Raw genomic sequence first — 18,887 nt, forward strand, 5'->3', positions numbered from 1 at the left:
TTACCTTTTTTTTGAGAAGTAGACACATGCATGCGTGTGTGCGCACACACACACACACATACACCCCACAGAGCTCTCATCTATTTGTCTACTCCCACAGATGCCTGGCTAGGACAGATTGAAATGAGAACTCAAACCAAGCCTTCCACTTAGGTGGCAGGGACTCCCCCACTTGCTGACTCCCCAGAAGTGCATGCACTAGCACAAGCACTGGAATGGGAAGCCTAACGGGACTTGAACCCAAGTTCTCCAAAATTGCAATGTGGGGGGGGTCTTTTTTTTTTTAAGATTTATTTATTTTTATTGAATAGTCAGATATACACAAAGGAGAAGAGACAGAGAGGAAGATCCTCCGTTCGATGGTTCACTCCCCAAGCGGCCACAATGGCCGGAGCTGAGCCAATCCAAAGCCAGGAGCCAGGAGCTCTTCCGGGTCTCCCACACGGATGCAGGGTCCCAAGGCTTTGGGCCATCCTCTACTGCTTTCCCAGGCCACAAGCAAGGAGCTGGATGGGAAGCGGGCCCACCGGGACTAGAACCGGCGCCCATCTGGGATCCCGGCGTGTGCAAGGCAAGGACTTTAACCACTACACACACTCCAGGCCCCTCAGTTACTTTTAAAAGCACAATTTTACATTTTCTCTACTTCATGTAAAGTTTCTGAGGAAAAAAATCAGCATATTAGATTTAATCAAGTGCTCTGAATAAGACTTTTAAAAAGCAGAAAACCCAGGACATGAATGAGTGTTCAAAATACCACTGTCAAATCCATCTCTATAAATGAAGGTTTCCACTTATGTACAACAAATACACGTTCTTTGGATAATTCCAGTACTTTGTGAGTGGAAAAAAGGTTCTTATTATCTATATAATTATGTAAAATCAGTAAGTCAGTTTCTCATTTTAAGGGAAAAGCAGAAAGCCTCATTTTGTGGCTTACTCAATTTGAGTTTCTTCAACAAAGTGTCTTCAATCCTTTTGTCAGAGATGTGGAATAAATGATTGTTGAGAATTATAAACTTGCTAGAAAAATGACTCCCAAGAATGTTTTATAAAACCCATAGGAATAATGCCTTCCTAGCACATATTTATACCACCCGTTTCACTACTAAACACAATTATGTTCGTTAAGAGCTTCAAAAAAACCATACTGAGAAAATTTCTTCTTATACTCGGTGGTGGGGGGGGGAGGGGAACGGACCTAAAACACTAAGGCTCCATTTCTCCTCTCATTTGGACCAAGGAAATAGTCTGCAATGAGAGCTGAAACCGTTTAACCACACATTTCCTTCTGTTCTGATAAGTGCTCATTTCTTTCCACATCGTAAATTGAAAACTCCACCACTGTGCATCTACTCAAACAAGCGACCACGACAGCTTCATGCTCAGCACCTCACAGAACCTAACCAGTACTCTACACTTCCCATCAACACTCCTTCGTGCACTGCATCACTGGCAAAGATTTCCACCTATCTCTTCCCACTGAGAGAGGGCCAGCACATTTGAGGACTGGAGCATTTCACCTACTAGTGCACCTCATTAGTCTAAATTTACATTAATAATGAGGCTCACACTCTTCATCCAAGAGCAGAGAAAGGTCAGCTACACACCAATTTTCATGTTCTTCATTAGTGCCTTCTATCATTTAGAACTAAAGATTCTATAATCTCTTAGCTCGTTCATATTAATGTCTACAGAGAAAATATTTTCCCTCTGAAAGTACTAAATTTTTTTAAAAGCCCATTTATTACTTCTTTATAAATGTTCCCTCTTGACAAAGAAAGCCACTGATCTGTTCTGGGAAATTCCTAAACAGCTTCAAAAAATGGCTCCAGGACTTAATCAAGACTAATGTCTGAAATCATCATTAGAAATATTTAGATGATCCCAGTGATTTATTTAGATGTCCATATTCAAATAAATACAGCTTTATGCATAGATCTTCAAAGCAAACGCTTGATGCTTTCATGCATTCATGAATACCAAACCTCAAAGTATGAAGAAAATAAAATTCTGTTGCTTAACAGTTTGGCATTTTGTACTGTAATTCAATAATGTCATTTAAATACAAACACATTTTTCATTGAAAATGATGCCTTATTTCAAACTTTGAAAAGAAAATTTATTAGAGTATGACCTATGAATAAACTCACTGGCCTAAAACAATGAAATATTTTATTTTAAAGGTTACAAAGCCTTTAAAATGAATGCACAGATGTAACCAGACATAAAAACAACAAAAACTTACCTTTCCAAAAGCCAATATCACAATGAGTTTGAGATATCCCAGAAGATTAAAAGTGACTACAGGCTCACACTTTTTTCTTTTCAAAAGGGCATTGGCAAAACATGTTTATATAATCAATTGAAGTACTGTCTATTCAACAAATTTATTTGATCATAAAAGTAAATGAAATATTGATGCATCCTATAACACAGATGAACCCTGAAAACATAAAACTAAAAAAATCAGAACCCCAACTGTAAGCAACTGCCCAGGTTGATTGTACCTAGACAAGTGTTACACTGCTAGGAAGAAAAAAAGCTAATAGCTGGCAGGCATCCTGGGCATGGTTAGTGCCAAATTTGTGTTAATTATACCAGTGTGCCATCATAGTCGCCTTGGGGGAACAGATGTGGGAACTCCATCTATAGGGAAAATTTTAGGACCTATGGTCTGACCATGGAGGGCATATGTCAGACACAAGGTCTCCTTAGTTGTTGAAGCTGTGCAATGGACAGTATGCCCAGATGCACATGGGGGGATATGAGAACTAGTTCCCAAGACCTGCAGAGGACGTCTAGTACAATGTAGGGCAGAACAAATCGGACAGTTCTCCCAGCCAAGCTTTGACAGCAAGTTATCTGGGTAAGTGGAGACTCTAAGGTAGACTGTGTCAGCCAGTGGACCTTGGAAGTATTCCCTAACCCTTGGAGCAATAAAATCAACAGCATCTTACAACTATGAACTATGTTAGCAGTACCCTCAGAACAAGCTCTACATCGGGGACCATTACTCAAGCAGTGATGCAGTTGGACTGCTGGGAGTGGCCCTCTCCTCTCCCCATTTTCCCTAGGTATAGGAAGAAAAATGAGACTGAAAACAGTTGTCTCATCCACTTTCCCCCTTTTCCTTGGCCTCCCCACCCTAAAGAGTGGTCCACATGGGCATTCATCCTTAACTATGCAAACATCATCAAGAATAAACTTATTATAAGGAATTTTAAAAGACTACTTCCTAGCCTTTTGGCTAAAATAAAGTGAAAAATTAAACAAGAAAAATAAGTCAGAAAAGGTCAGCTACTAAGTGAAATGGCAAGAGTAAGCAATTCTACAGAATCTCAGATTGAGGGGAAGGGAAATAGTATCTGCTAATAGATATGGAATTTTTTTTTTTTGGAGGGACAAAAATACTTTTAATTACAAAGTAATGAGAATTGCCACAATTCTGAGTATATTGAAAAGCACTTAATTGTGCCCTTTCAGGGTAATTTGATGGCATGTAAATTCTTTTCTCAATAAAGCTGTCAAAAAAAACTGTTTTGCACAGTTTTTATTTGTTACATAAGTGGCAACTATGGGCTACCCAAATGGAGATTTAAAGTAGGTACATGCATATGGGAATCCAGCATTCTGAGAACATACACAGGCTGATGCTACCAATCTGGCAGCCATTAGCAACACTGCACTAAATTTGGAGGAATACAAAGATTTTATCCCCAAGAAGTAGGTAGAAGAGAGAGATCCAAGAAGAACCTGGAGGAAGGAAGTTCAACTTTAAGGTGGTGCTGACAGAGTAGCCTATAAACAGCAAGTGAGGTAAGACACAAACATGAAGAGACTAGCAGCTAAAGCACAGGTTAGAGGTCCCCCAAGAAAATCCGCTTCTTGCTGTCAGCATGACATATCTTAGTATCCTATGGGATACTGAGATCACCACCGATCCTTTAGCATAGCTTAATTACTTACAGCAAGGGTGTTCAGACTGGAATTCAGAGGTCCTGCAGGGATTCAGGGTCTTATACATAAAGTTTCAAGACCAGAAATTGCCAAAATGACATGTAATTATGTTGTACATTTGAGGTCATATGCATTTTCCTAAGGAAGCCCACTGCTTTCATTAGATTCTCAAAGGGGCATGAAAAGCAAATGGACTGAACTAAGGTAGTTAACACCATGCTTCCCCTTCCCTCAGTGTTAATCAAGTCTTTCCAGCAGAACTTGAGATTATGAATACTACACAGCTGGAAGAGTAGTCTGAACTTCTTAAGTAGCTAAAAACCAGTAGCTCTGTGTTCTAAAATTTAAGTGCCAGAGGAAGGATATGAGAACCTAGGAAACTTCTTATCTATTACCTTGTGCAAACAGTTTTTTTTTTTTTGAGGGTCTGGAGGTTACCCTTCTAAGAACATCTAAGTTTGGAATAAGCAGTAATAACTTCATCTGTTTTTTCCTCTATTATACTATACATTGCCAAAACAAACAAACAAAAAAACAAACCCTTATTTCTATTTGAAAGGTAGATTTACAGAGGAGAGACAGAGCTGGGCTGGTCCAAAGCCAGGAGCCTTCTCAGGGTCTCCCACATAAGTATAGGGGCACAAAAACCTAAGTCATCCTCCAGTGCTTTCCCAGGCCACAAGTAGGAAGCTGGATCAGCAGTGGAGCAGCCAGGACATGAACTGGGACCCATAAGGGATGTTGGTAGACAGGCAGAGGCTTAGCCTATTCTGCAAAGGCACTAGCACCCTAATAATATACTTTAGCGAAAACCAGAGTTCCTATTTTCTGGGTATCAAGCTGAGAGACAGAAATTGAAGGTACAAGGCCCAGTGTGGCACTGTAGTCCAGCAGCTAAAGTCGTTGCCTTGAACGCACTGGGATCCCATATGGGCACCAATTTTAATCCTGGAGACCCCGCTTCCTATCCAGCTCCCTGTTTGTGGCCTGGGAAGGCAGTCGAGGACAGCCCAAAGCCTGGGGACCCAGAGCCCATGTGGGAGACCCGGAGGAGGCTCCTGTCTCCTGGCTTCAGATCATCGCAACTCCAGCCGTTGTGGCCACAGCAGATGTATCATGGATTCATCCACTAAACAACATTTATCGAAAATTTTGAAAATGTACTTGTGATCTCAAAGTTAATACCCATGGTACCTTCATAATGATTCATAAACAGGTCCAGTCATACATAATTAAACAAAACAAAACAAAAAAAACCACTGGTATGCTTAACCAATACAGCATGGGACAAGTAAAAATAGAAAAGTGCTTTGGTATCAGATAAATTTTAGCTCTATGCATTGTGTCCAAGTCAATTTAGTCATTTAGCTTACTTACTTTTATTTACTTGGCTTACAAGCTTCAGGTTCCTAACATTAAAAAAATCAAAGCTAAATAATACCCTGACAGAAACAGTAAAAACTTGACAAGCTAGTGTTAATAAAAATTCTTGAAACAGTGTCACAAAAACATTGATTATTTAAACCCACTTGACCACCACTGTTTTACATAGCAATTTTTCCAAGGAAAAGAGCCATTTTTTTCCCTGACAATGAACAATCATTCCTACTCACAGACCAATGAATCAGCCAACAAGTAGTAATACTGGGATGCTATGGGCACCTACAAAAACAAGAAATTCCACTGAAAAAATACGGACCCTGCCACTTGGCTGTGATCATTTCTGAAGTCTATTTAACCGATTCTTTTGGAAGGCACTGGGTTCTGACTCATGCGCTGTTAGCCACATGCTCTTCCCTGTGTGTAAATGCACAGTCAGCTGCTGCACTGCCAGATAATCACTACAGTCATTCAATCTTGTCTGCCTCTGAATCATAACTACATTGCATGCAAGTATAAAAATAGCTTCTTCTATAACAGCTTTATGCACTGTACCCCTCTGCTTCTTACAGTTTAAAAAAATCACAAAACGGAAAAACTAGGGCACATACATGGAAATTAGCAGACCATGTACACGTGGGTACATTTAATTCCACATTAAATGAATGTGATAAATTTTTTGTAAAAAAATAAACAAGGTCTTTTCTGCAAATGCATAAGAATGTATTAATATTGCTGATATGCTCTCTACATAATTACTTAGTTTGGTTTTATTTTTCTTTTCCTAAATAGCTGAGCTACGATAAATGCTGACTTACTACTCCCTTGTAGTGGCCCTGTTTTTTTCTGATGCTTTGTTACGGGGTTAAAAACCTACCAGTTATATTCTGGTAAAAAGACTATTTCCTATATCCAAAAAAGGAATCTATCAAAAAAGAAGAAAGCACTTAAAATTTTTTAAACATTTATTTATTTTTATTTGAAAGGCAGATTTTACAGAACAAAGAGGAGAAAGAAAAGTTCCTCCATGCACTAGTTCATGATCCAAATGGCCAACAACAACCAGTAAAAACTGAAACATTTCAAGAATAAAAGAGCTCTAGGAAACTATATATAATAGAAACTAAACTCAATAAAAGGCTTTGAGGATAAAACAGGAAATCTTCAGGAAGGTTAAACAAAAAGACAGAGATAAATAATAAGATAACTAATCACATTATTCCTGAGGTTCAATATCCAATTATTACATGTTCCAGAAATAGAAAAGTAAATTCTGTGTGTGTGTGTATAAAATAAAAGTAGTACAAAAAAGTTTATAAAGGACATAAGTTGCCACACTTAAAAGGGCCACAGAAGATCCAGGACCAAAAATCAATGTGGACCCAAGTAAAAACTAAAACACATTTTAGTAATATCAGGACCAAAATATGGTAACAAAAATGACTTTACAGAAGTACAGAAACTTGGCGTAAACAAGAAACTGAATAGGGCCCGTGCAATCACTCAAATAGCTAATGCTTCCCCTGCAAGTGTTGGGATTCCATATGGGCACCAGGTCATGTCCCAGCTGCTCCACTTTCCATCCATCTCTCTGTTTGGGGCCTGGGAAAGCAGCTGAGGACAGCCCAAAGCCTTCGGACCCTGCACCCCAGTGGGAGACCTGGAGGAAGCTCCTGGCTCCTGCCTTTGGATAAAAAAAAAATTATTTTAACTAGCTTTCCAATTAAAATAAAACAAATCTTAAAAAAAAATTTTCCAGATTCTCAACAGAAACACTGAAAGACAGTAATGTCTTTTTACTGAAAATAATTTCCAACTTCAAACTCTAGACAAAGCAAAACATTGGATAAACCATGACAGTGGAATAAAGATGTTAAGGAATTTTTTAATTTTAAAAGTTTGAGAGGCAGAATTTCCATCACTGGTTCACTCCCCAAATGCTCGCAGCGGGTAGTGTTGGGCTGGAATGAAGCCAGGAATTAGCAAAAACAATCCAGATCTCTAACTTGAATGGCAGAAACCCAGTTACTTGAGCCATCAACATGTCTCAAGAGTGTGCACGGGCAGCAAGCTGGAGTCAGGAAGATAAACCCAGGCACTGGGACACGAGTACCTTACTAGGTTAAATGCCCACTAGGCTAAATTTCCCTAAAAATATATGTAAACATACGAGTCAAACAACTTAAATTTCACACTTAAAAAAAAAAAAAAGGCAACTGTCATCCACAAAATGAGACCACAAAATAAAACAGGGAAAGAAAATTAAAGAACAGGAGCCACAATTATGGCACAATGGGTTAAGCAGTCACTTGTAAGCCAGCAGGCTATATCAGAGAACTGGTTCGAGTCCTGAGTCGCAGCTGCTCTTTTTCTCATCCAGCTGCCTGCTAACATGCTTGGAAAAGCAGTGGATGGCCCAAGTACTTGAGCTTCTGCCACCCACGTGAGAGACCTGGATGGAGTTCCAGGTTCTTGGCTTTGGCCTGGTCCAGCCTAAACTGTTGTGGTCATGTGGGAGAGGAAACCAGCAGATGGAAGATCTGTATCTTCTTGTGTCACTTTGCTTTTCAAATGAATAATGCATCTTAAAAAAAAAAAAAAAAAGGCCCAGTATGGTAGCCTAAAAGCCCTCACCTTGCATCTACTGGGATCCCAACGGATACTTTATGTCCAGGCTGCTCCACTTCCCCATCCAGCTCCCTGCCGTGGCCTGGGAAAGCAGCTGAAGACAGGCCAAAGCCTTGGACCCCTACACCCACGTGAGAGACCTGGAGGAAGCTCCTGGCTCCTGGCTCTGGATCGGATCGGCTCAGCTCCAGCCATTGTAGCCACTTGGGAAGTGAACCAGTGAACAGATCTTCCTCTCTGTATCTCCTTCTCTCTGTATTTCTATCTGCCTTTCCAATAAAAATAAATGATTTTTTTTTTTAAACAATGAGACCCATCACAGCAGATGAATATATGGCAGCAGTGCCCTGGGTGCAGAGGCCAATCTGTTATTAGGCACAGGAGACAGGCACCCTGAGGAGCATCAGCACTAAAACTCCTTTAAGCAGGGGAGAATGCCCTCACTGGGCTCTCCAATGCTGGGCCCAGCCAGTAGAGGGGACTGCTCTGACTTACACCTATGACAAGGAGGGAGGGGTCAGTATTGTTGGGCAGCAGTACACTGAAACAGGATACTGGTTTCATTGTATGGTACTACATAGGTCCCCACAAAGTAAATACCGCATGTTGTGAGCTGAATTTTTTACAGTTCAAAAGAATGCTCCACCTGGAGACATTCTTGGTCCACCACCTGGAAGGGGCCTGCCTTCTGTGGGCCACAAAAGAAGATGCTGACGCACAAATTATACACATACTAGAGATGTGCATAGATTTGGTAAATAGAAAACATTTTCAGTCACACCAAAACTTTGCAATGTGATTCATTTTCTTACATAAAATTCTGCTTCATGAAGGATGGATGTAAAATACTTTCTGGCTTTCTCATAGCAGAAAAAAAGGTAACGGGACATTAGTAGTCTAAACACCACAAGCCATCACACTGTCATTCTACACTGCTGAGAGTGCAAATGCTAGTTTTGATTCTCTCCACTTCCATGCCTTTATTTTGAACTCACTTGGTTTAAAGCAGCAACTAACTCCTCTTCAAAATAGTTCCCTTTAATTTTTTTTAAAGATTTACTTTATTTTTATTGCAAAGTCAGATACACAGAAGGAAATATACAGAAGAAGAGACAGAGAGGAAGATATTCTGTCCAATGATTCACTCCCAATCAGCCACAACAGCCAAAGCTGAGCCAATCCAAAGCCAGGAGCTTCTTCCAGGTCTCCCATGAGGGTGCAGGGTCCCAAGGCTTTGGCTACTTGACTGCTTTCCCAGGCCACACGCAAGCAGCTGGATGGGAAGCAGGGCCGCCAGGACATGAACTGGCACCCATATGCAGTCCCAGAGCATACAAGGCGAGGACTTTAGCCACTAGGCTACTGCTCCAGGCCCTAACTTTTTCTTTTTATTATTGTATTTGAAAAGCAGAGAGACACAAGAGACAGATCAGATTCCCCTCGTGATCTGTAATTTTGTAGTTGAGGCCAGAGGCTCAGTAATCTGCCTCCTAGGGAGTGCCAACTTCCGGAACTTGGTCTTTGCTTAGCTCCAAGCCTATGTTTTTCAGTATGTTACTATGTTGCCAATAACTATTGTGTAAGATGCCACAAACCCCACTTACAACCTTCCCAAGCCTTGCATGAAGTTAATTTTGAGTATCCACTAATAATTTAGTATGGCCATTTTATTAATTTTGATGATTGAAAAGCAACCTTTATCCTTCCTTCATTTTTATTTTTAACCTTTAACTTTTCATGAATTGTTTTCCTAACAAGAGTGAATAATACTTGTGATTATAACCAGATTGCCGGGAAACTGTGTATAATTATTTGTTTTCTGCTAATAATTTGGCAAAGCTGGCTCTATCGTTTTTGAAAATATTTTTAAAATTTAACGTTGAGTGGGCCTGATGCAATAGCTCAACTGGCTAACTCCCCACCTCTAAGCACTGGCTGTGTCCCGGCTACTCCACTTCCAATCAAGCTCCTTGCTTATGGCCCTGGAAGGCAGTGCAGGATGGTTCAGGTCTTCAGGCCCCTGCATCCAAGTGGGAGAGCTGGAGGAGGCTCTAGGCTCCTAGCTTTGGATCAGCTCAGCTCTGGTTACTGTGGCCATTTCGGTGGGGAAGAGGTCTATTAGCAGATGGAAGATCTCTCTCTGCAAATCTACATATCAAATAAATCTTTGGAAAAAACTACAAGATATGAAAATCAGTAACACTAGCATATAGTAGTCCTACTCAGAAAGCAATTACTTCAGTTGATAGTATTTCAATAGTCTTTATCCTTATAGTGTTTGAATTATTACTACTGTGACAGAAATAGAACCAAGGGGGGAAAGGAGTTAAGCATGTTCCTCTGAAACATATTAACTTTGCCCTAGCTCTAAATAGGCATATATAATCTAGCAAAGATCATGATGAAAAGTTATACTGAGACTAAAAAATCATCACATACTTCAGATATGTTTACCATCTGTGCAAATTCATTTAACTATTGGGAAGATGCTATGACATATTATTTTATCTTTAAAATATTGATTTGAAAGGTACAGTGACAGAAAAAAAAAAAAGAGTAGAGGGGAAGAGAAGGTCTTCCATCATTGATTCACTCCCCAGTGGCCACAACAGTTAGTTCTGGTGGCCCACATGGAGTCATTATCAGTTGCTTTCCCAGGAACATTAGCAGGAAGCTGGAATGGAAGCAGAGCAGCCAGGGCTTGAATGAGGACTTGTATACAGACCACTGGTGTCATAAACAGCACCTTAAAACCCTATCCCACCTGCTTGGCTCCATGACACACTGATTTTAAAACACTGTCTCGGAAGGTGCTGTAGCACAGTGAGGTTACCTGTCATCTGAGATACCTGCATCTCATGTCAGATCAAGTTCCGCCTCCGTTTCCAGCTTCCTTATAGCCACATACACAGCAGGAGGCAGCAAGCAATGATGACTCAAGTACTCGGGGCCCTGCTAAGCTTGTGGGAGAACTAGATGCGGTTTCAGGCTCCAAGCATCAGCCTGGCCCAGCTCTGCCTGTTGTAGGCATTTGAGGGATGGACAGCAGCTTTCCCCTTCCCTCTATCTGCCTCTATCCCTCAAATAAGTAAAAAATAAACTTATAAAATTTTCAGAAAGTCAATTTCCTTTCTAAATAATTGTTAGTAAAATCTTTTCTTTAAACAGCTCACACTTTTGGTTCTAAATTTTACGATACAGTTACCAGTATTATATTACCGTATACTTAACACACACTTTTAAAATTTCGTTTGAGAAAAGGGTGAAGTAGGGAGAAGAAGGGAGGCAGGGAGGAAGGCAGACAATTCCCTTCTGCTTGGTTCAATTTCCAAATCCTGTCGACAACTGTGGGGTCAAAGGTGGGAGCCAAGAACACAAGCCATTTCTCCCACCTAAGTGCAGAAGCCCAGTCCCGAGCTGTTCCCACTGCCTTCCAAGGCGTGTGTCAGCAGGAGACTGGAGTCAGGGTCAGAGCTGGCCATGGAACCCGTATGAATTTTAATACGAGGCATGAATATCTCAATCATGAGGGTAAATATCTGCTCCTCCAAAGGTATTTTAAAAAACCAATTACTTATTTCAATGCTGTGAATTCTCAGGAAATAAACGATGCAAAATTAACTTCATATTTTAGTTGAAGCAAACTACTTGAAATCTAGATGATGAAAATACTAAAAATCTAGTTGCAGTTTTAGAGCTGCATGAATTTCTCTAGGGGGAAAAACCACATTCCAAAACCTTACCAAAGATATCTTTTACTTGGAATGACTGAGCTATCTAAAAAGGAGAAGGAACTTGTTGAGCTTGAAAAGGGATTTCTCAAAGCTAACATCAAGGAGCCCTGTAAATCCTGCCAAATTGTGGATGGTATATAAACAGACACAATATTTATTTTGGGACAAAGATTCTGCAGGCAAGAAAGCAAAACTCCAATAAAAACAGAGCCACAGATCTTTGGGAAGGCCATTTAAAATAAGATTCTGTCTTTATTCATTAAATGAAATGCTGTTAAACTTTGTTTTATTATTTTATGCTCATGAAAATTAGTAAAGATTTTTGTGTTGGGGTCTGTGTGGATTCAACCACTGCTTGAGAGGCAGGCATACCCTCATTCCCACATCAGTGCCAGCTGGAGCCCCAACTGCTCTGCTTCCAATCCTGCTTCCACACCTTGAAAAGCAGAAGACTCAAGTACCTGGGTCCCTGCACCCATGCACCCTGACAGAATCCCTGGCTCCTGCATTCAGCCTGTCCCAGGTCTGACTGTTGTGGCCATTTGGGAGTCAACCAGTGGATGAAGATCTCTTTCTTTTCCTCCCGCTTCGTCACTATGTTTCAAATATATACATAAAACCTTCAAATTTTGTTTTAACGATAAAACACTCAGAAAATGAAAAACAGCACTACTACCAAAATTTTTAAGAATGCCTATTCTGGGCCCGGCGCGGTGGCGCAAGTGGTTAAAGGTTCTCGCCTTGCACACCCGGGATCCCATATGGGCACCGGTTCTAATCCCGGCAGCCCCGCTTCCCTTCCAGCTCCCTGCTTGTGGCCTGGGAAAGCAGTCGAGGACCGCCCAAAGCTTTGGGAACCTGCACCCACGTGGGAGACCCAGAAGAGGCTCCTGGCTTCGGATCGGCATAGTATCGGCCCGTTGCACTCACTTGGGGAGTGAATCATCGGACGGAAGATCTTCCTCTCTGTCTCTCCTCTCTGTATATCCGCCTTTCCAATGAAAATATAATAAAAATAAATCTTTAAAAAAAAAAGAATGCCTATTCTAACAATATATACATTATAACTATTTTCAATATCTGTTATTAGTACTACATAACTGTGAGATAAACCCAAAAGGTATAAGCTGGAATTAACAAAAAAAAGCTATCCTCTTTTTCTAAAACCAATGTTGTAAAAGTAGACAGTATATCCAGTTACCACAGAAAAAGTGGTCAACAAACAATAGCACTAATGTTCATGTTTCAGTTTATAAAATGTTTTTTTATAATTTTTATTATCTTTATTTTCACAAAGTGTACACATTCATTAATTCAAAACCCCACTGAAGTTTTATGAAACACAGAATGCATGGAAGAAAGCATTAATCTAACCACTCAAGACTAATAATTTATGGTCAACCATAATCATTTGCATTCATTTAAAATTAAAAATAATTGGAAATAGGTCCTAAGAGGAAAGATCATAGGAATTAAGAGTGATCAGCTGCATTTTCCTTGTCTTTTGACAGCTAAATTAGAGGAAAACAGTTTAAAGAATTAAGAGCACTTTGGCTGCCAACATTTATTAACACACCAAGATGGATCACTTGAGAAAGACGTGGTGTTCCCACAGTGCACAGCTACCTGAAGCAGAGTGCTGGAGCTCTAACATTCACTGACTCAGTTGGCTACAATCTGACACCACAGACCCACCAACCAGCAGAACTCTGGATAGGGGTTTACAATTTTCAAGGCGTTCTCACATATTCTAATAGCTCCTTTAGTTCTTACATGAAATAAATAGGAAAAACATTCACATTTCAAATTACAGATGAAGAAAACATTTATGATTGTGTCTTTTGACTCTAACCTACAGCTCTTTCTACTTCACTATATTCTTTTGAAATATGAGAGATTTTTAAAGAACAAATATAGATAGCATTAGAGATTTTGGTGCAACAAGTTTCTGAAAGACAAATGATAAAAACTGGGAGCCAGCACTGTGGGGTCAAGACACCACAACATCAGCATTCCATATGAGACTGGTTTGAGCCCCAGCTGTCCCCCCTTCTGATCCAGCTCTCTATTAAAGCACCCACGGAAGCAGGGGAAGATAGCCTAACAGCTTGGGCACAAAACGTGAGATTCCGGAGAAGTTCCTAGATCCTGGCTCCAGGATCTGGCACAATCTTGGCCACTGCAGCCACTTGGGGAGTGAACTAGCAGACAGATGATCTCTCCATTTCTTTCCTCTTCTCAAGTAAGTAAAATAAGAGATTAATCCTTAATAAAATTATAAAATTTTGTGCTCTGATCTTATTTTCTTAAAAAAGATGTATTTATTTTTATCACAAAGTCAGATACACAGAGAGGAGGAAAGACAGGAAGGAACATCTTTCATCTGATGGTTTACTCCCCAAGTGGCCGCAATGGCTGGAACGGAACCAATCTGAAGTCAGGAGCCAGGAGCTTCTTCTGGGTCTCCCACGTGGGTGAAGGGCTGCCCTCGACTGCTTTCCCAGGTCACACGCAGGGAGCTGCATGGGAAGCAGGGCCGCTGGGATTACAACCAGTGACCATATGGGATCCTGGCATGTTCAAGGCAAGGAGAACTTTACCTGCCGGGCCCCATCTGATCTTATCTTAAAATACTTATATAGTCAATCATCCATCTTTCCCTACTGAATACTCTTCATTTAAAAATACTTCTACAACCACATAAGCAAAAAAGTAGAGATGCCCCTCAATGAGCTCATTTTCTTCAATCATAAAATTACATTTCATGTCAATGAAGTAGTCACAGGATATGGTTCAGAACTTGCATTTTTTTTAACATATTGGTTACTCAATATCATGTCGATTAATTCCATAATGTTGTGAATTGTTGATGTTATGTTGGGGCTTTTAATTGATTGGGATGATATTCTGCCAGCTCTACATTCAGGCCAGAGATGGTCTCCCCAAGAAACCGTTGAATTAATCTGGACAATAAAATGCTGGATTCTATGCTTGGTATATGCTTGCAATGAAAGAATCTTGACTGAATTTGAACTGTAATACTGCAACAAGTCGGAGGAATCCAACCTTGAGGGAAAGTTATGGGGAGGGGTTGGCAGAATCCCAGAGCCTATGAAACTGTGTCACATAATGCAATGTAATTAATAATAATAATAAAAAATTACATTTCAAATCAAACCATTTTGTTTTGTCTCTGTTCACATTCTGAGTTTTTCCAAATTCACTGTTTAAGTGAACATTATTACAGCTAGTCTCCAATAAGGCTCCAATGATCCCAGTCTTCTGGAATTTAAACCCATGCACAAAGCCCCTCCCATTGTGTGTGGGCTAGACTCAGTGACTAGTTTCTAACGAATAGCATTTGTATTTTTAAAGTGACTTGGCGAACAGGCCATAAAAGTCAGGGACTTCATTATTCTTCTCCCCGTACAAGGAACACACCTAGGAACTGAAGCTGCCTACCAGTCAGTCCCAGGAGTGAGTGAGCTCAGAAGTGATTCCTGTAGCTTAAGTGAAACCCTTGGGGACTGCCAGCTTCAGCCAACAGCTTAACCACAGCCTCCAAGACCATGAGCCAACCTGCCAACCACTCAGATTCCAATGAATGGGTACAAAGGAGCTTCTGGGGGTGACTGAAACATTATCTTGATAATGGTGATGTTTACTTGGGAGTCTATGTGTTCAAATTCTACTTATACAATTAAAGTGAGTGGATACTGTTGTACATAAACTCATTTCAATTACATGGAGTTATTAAAAATGCCATTTATTTAGTTGAGATAAACAGATGAAGGGTCACATACCAAAACACTGTCATAACTAAGGAACTAAAAGGTCATTTGGGAATGAAGCAAGAGCTGCAGTTAAAAAAAAAAAAAACTCCCCAAAACTAACATGCCTTATGCCAACCTAACCTGCTCCTTACTCTGTAGTCTTGCATTTCAGATTATGGCAATCCCATACTCCTAATTGCTCTAGCCACAAAGTTGGAAGTCACTCTTAAATCCTGTTTCTTATACATCACATCCAACCCATAAGTAAATCTTACTGTCTCTATCTCAAACTACATCCAGACTCAATGACTACTTCTCACTACCCTCCACAGTTAACATCCTAGTTTCTTACCAAGATTATTGCAATAGCCAATCTGGGTCTCCTGGCTTCTCTGTTGTCCACTCTGGCCTATTATCAATCCACCAGTTACAGGGATCCTATCTGCATTCATCTGCCCCCAAAACCTGAAGCCACTTTCCATTTTACTCAGCATAAAAGTCCATGTCTTTCCAATGGCTCACTCTGGTCACACAAACCAGCCTGCTCCCTCTTATCCTCCTGTCACCATCACCGACCCTCTTCCTTCTCAGTCTACTCCAGCCACAGTGCCCTGGCTCACGACTAAACAACCCTAAAGGATATGCTTCCAACACAGGGCCTTTACAGTGGCTGTGCTTGTTCTGGAACATCCTTCCCCTCATACTCATAATTTCCTAACCTCTTTGAAGTCAGCTCTTTACCCAGTCTGGCTTACTGAGAGTGATAAACATTCCTGCTCAATGATCCCTTTTTTTTTCACTCCACTTTTCCTTCTTATCACAGCTATTACAATTTTGTAACACCCTGGTTAAATGAGTTGCTCAGTTACATCATAATAAATGAAGGACTTCACTCAATTACAACTAACTCCAAAATCTTAGCCTCTAAGGAAGTTGTCTGAGAGCTGTATATGAATGGGAAAAGAATGAACCTGCATCAGCAGGCAACCAGGCTGAGAAAATACAGAAGATGACACTGATGCTGAATCCAGTAGAAGCAGCAAGGGTAAATAACAGCTGAGAATCCCCTTCAACTTTCCTTTCCTCTAGTCCTAGTCCTGTGGGAACAGAACAAAACCTAATGGCTTTAAGAAAGAGAACATCAAAAAGGAAGAGGAGAAGTGAGACCCCACGGTCTGAGCCCCCTGGATAAGCACACACAGTGTGGCAGCTTTAACTTTTCTCTAAACTCACTGGAGTATTTTATGCCAGTCACCCCAGCAGAATGGGGACCACATACCAGTTTTCTCCTTAAGATTCCTTTCCCCTCTCCAGACTCTTGATGTATCAGACTTGTTGTCAAAATTAAATTGGGAAATACCACCACACACACATAAACATTTACAAATTTACATCTAAGGGAAAGATGCTGTTTTCTAACAGTGTTCCTATTCTTGGAAAATAGCCATGTCTGTTTGTTTACACAATGTCCATGGCTCACACTGCAAGGCAGATTTGAAAAGTTGCAACAGAAGGTTTAGGCCTGTAAAACTAAAAATACTGCTCTCTTTATAGAAAAAAAGCAAAAACTTTCAATACAAGTATCAATAAAACAAACTTTGTGATGCTTGCATCAGTTCTAAAACTCTGTGAGATTTGAAATCACTGTTTTTTAAACATAAGAATAAGCGATTGGGCCTGGCGCTATGGCCTAGCAGCTAAAGTCCTTGCCTTGAACACGCTGGGATTCCATGTGGGCGCCGGTTCTAATCCTGGCACTCCAGTTCCCTGCCTGTGGCCTGGGAAAGCAGTTGAGGACGGCCCAAAGCTTTGGGACCCTGCACTCACATGGGAGACCTGGAGGAGGTTCCTGGTTCCTGGCTTTGGATTGATGCAGTACTGGCCATTGCGCTAACTTGGGGAGTGAACCATCGGATGGAAGATCTTCCTCTCTGTCTCTCCTCCTCTCTGTATATCTGACTTTGTAAAAATAAATAAATAAATAAATAAATGTGGAAAAAAAAAAGAGCAAGTGATCTAACATTTTTGTTATTGTTGGTCCTACAAGTATAATCAAAAATATCTGAATGGCTTATGTCCAAGAATAATGTGGTCTTAAAACTAATGAACAGTAGCTTCTAATAGGATTAACACTCATTGGTTAGTTATTAATACTGAAAGACATTAGTGACACTAAAATGTCAATCATGAAGTCTTAAAACAGAAGAGAAAGCAATGCTTTTTTTCTGATTTATATGTTCAGTATTGAGCTAACACGCTAAACAAAGAGTTGAACAAGGAAAAATAGTTTCTTCATTTGGTCACACACAGATGCAAAAGAGATGAAAAACAGCAATTCTACAATGACTTCACAAGTTCTCTGCTTTATATATGAAATAGTAAAAACAAATAATATTTAGACCATTTGCTGGTAATTTACCAATTAAACAAGCTAATACATGCAAAACAAATTACTTCTTTGTATGTGTTAGAAACCTGTGATCTAATCCCCCTTTCTAACTGAAGATCAGTTGATCACCAACAAAATACAAACCTAATTTTTAAGAAAATCTTAATTTTCTATTTATACATGCACATTAGAAACTCTTCTACTAACAGACTAATACAAAGCTTTTTTTTTCAAAGCAATAGTCAGACATATGTTTTCGCAAATAAAGTGTTAGGCTATACTCTATTTGTGACAACATTTACAAAGATAATTTAGCAATTTAATAGAAGCATAGAAACACACAAGAAAACAGGAAAAATATGGAACATAAAATTGGATCCAAAACAATTCTCCTTTACTCACAGGTTAGATGACCCAAGACACTGTTCATAAAAATTCCACCAAAATAAAATGAAACATTTAACTTACATTTTAATAATGTTTTCAGCTTAAACATTTCTACCTATATTTTGCATATTGATCCTAAACTGTCAATAAAATTTATAAAACATCTACTCATTTTCCCAGAAAATTCTGCTCAAAATAATTTTCAATTAAAGTTTTCACATTTTCTCAAAATCAAATTTGTTCTATTAACAGAACTAGACAGTTATCCATGGCTATGTATAAATACTATTAATTTTTAAACCTTTAGAACCATTTATCACTTTTCTCTTAATTTTATATTTTTACAGTATACTTTACTAATACTTAATACTTTAGTAAACATACAAAAAACCGTGTCAACGCTCTTTAAAGAATTAAATATTGAAAGTTAAATGCAGGAAAGCACATATTAAAGATTAAAACTTGCTATGACACACATTATATTCCTGAAATGAATAAGTAATATAAAAGCTTAACAATGCTTTAGCACATTTTTAAAACAGAGAATCAAAAAAATCTGATCATATATGTGTATTCAGACCTGTGATCTCTTTAATAAAATGAAAATCCTTGGATAAGCTCCAACAGAACAATTCA

The 18,887-nt window shown here is 39.6% G+C and overlaps 1 protein-coding gene across 5 annotated transcripts in view; it reads right to left on the reverse strand.

The window, feature by feature from the left end:
- LOC121158016 (core-binding factor subunit beta) overlaps positions 1-18,887 on the reverse strand; it is a 46,431-nt gene that overhangs the window by 22,424 nt on the left and 5,120 nt on the right. The window lies entirely within an intron of this gene.

Source organism: Ochotona curzoniae, unplaced genomic scaffold (assembly GCF_017591425.1).
Source record: "Ochotona curzoniae isolate NIBS_2020 unplaced genomic scaffold, NIBS_Ocur_1.0 contig_3622, whole genome shotgun sequence".
Classification (NCBI taxonomy): Eukaryota; Metazoa; Chordata; class Mammalia; order Lagomorpha; family Ochotonidae; genus Ochotona; species Ochotona curzoniae.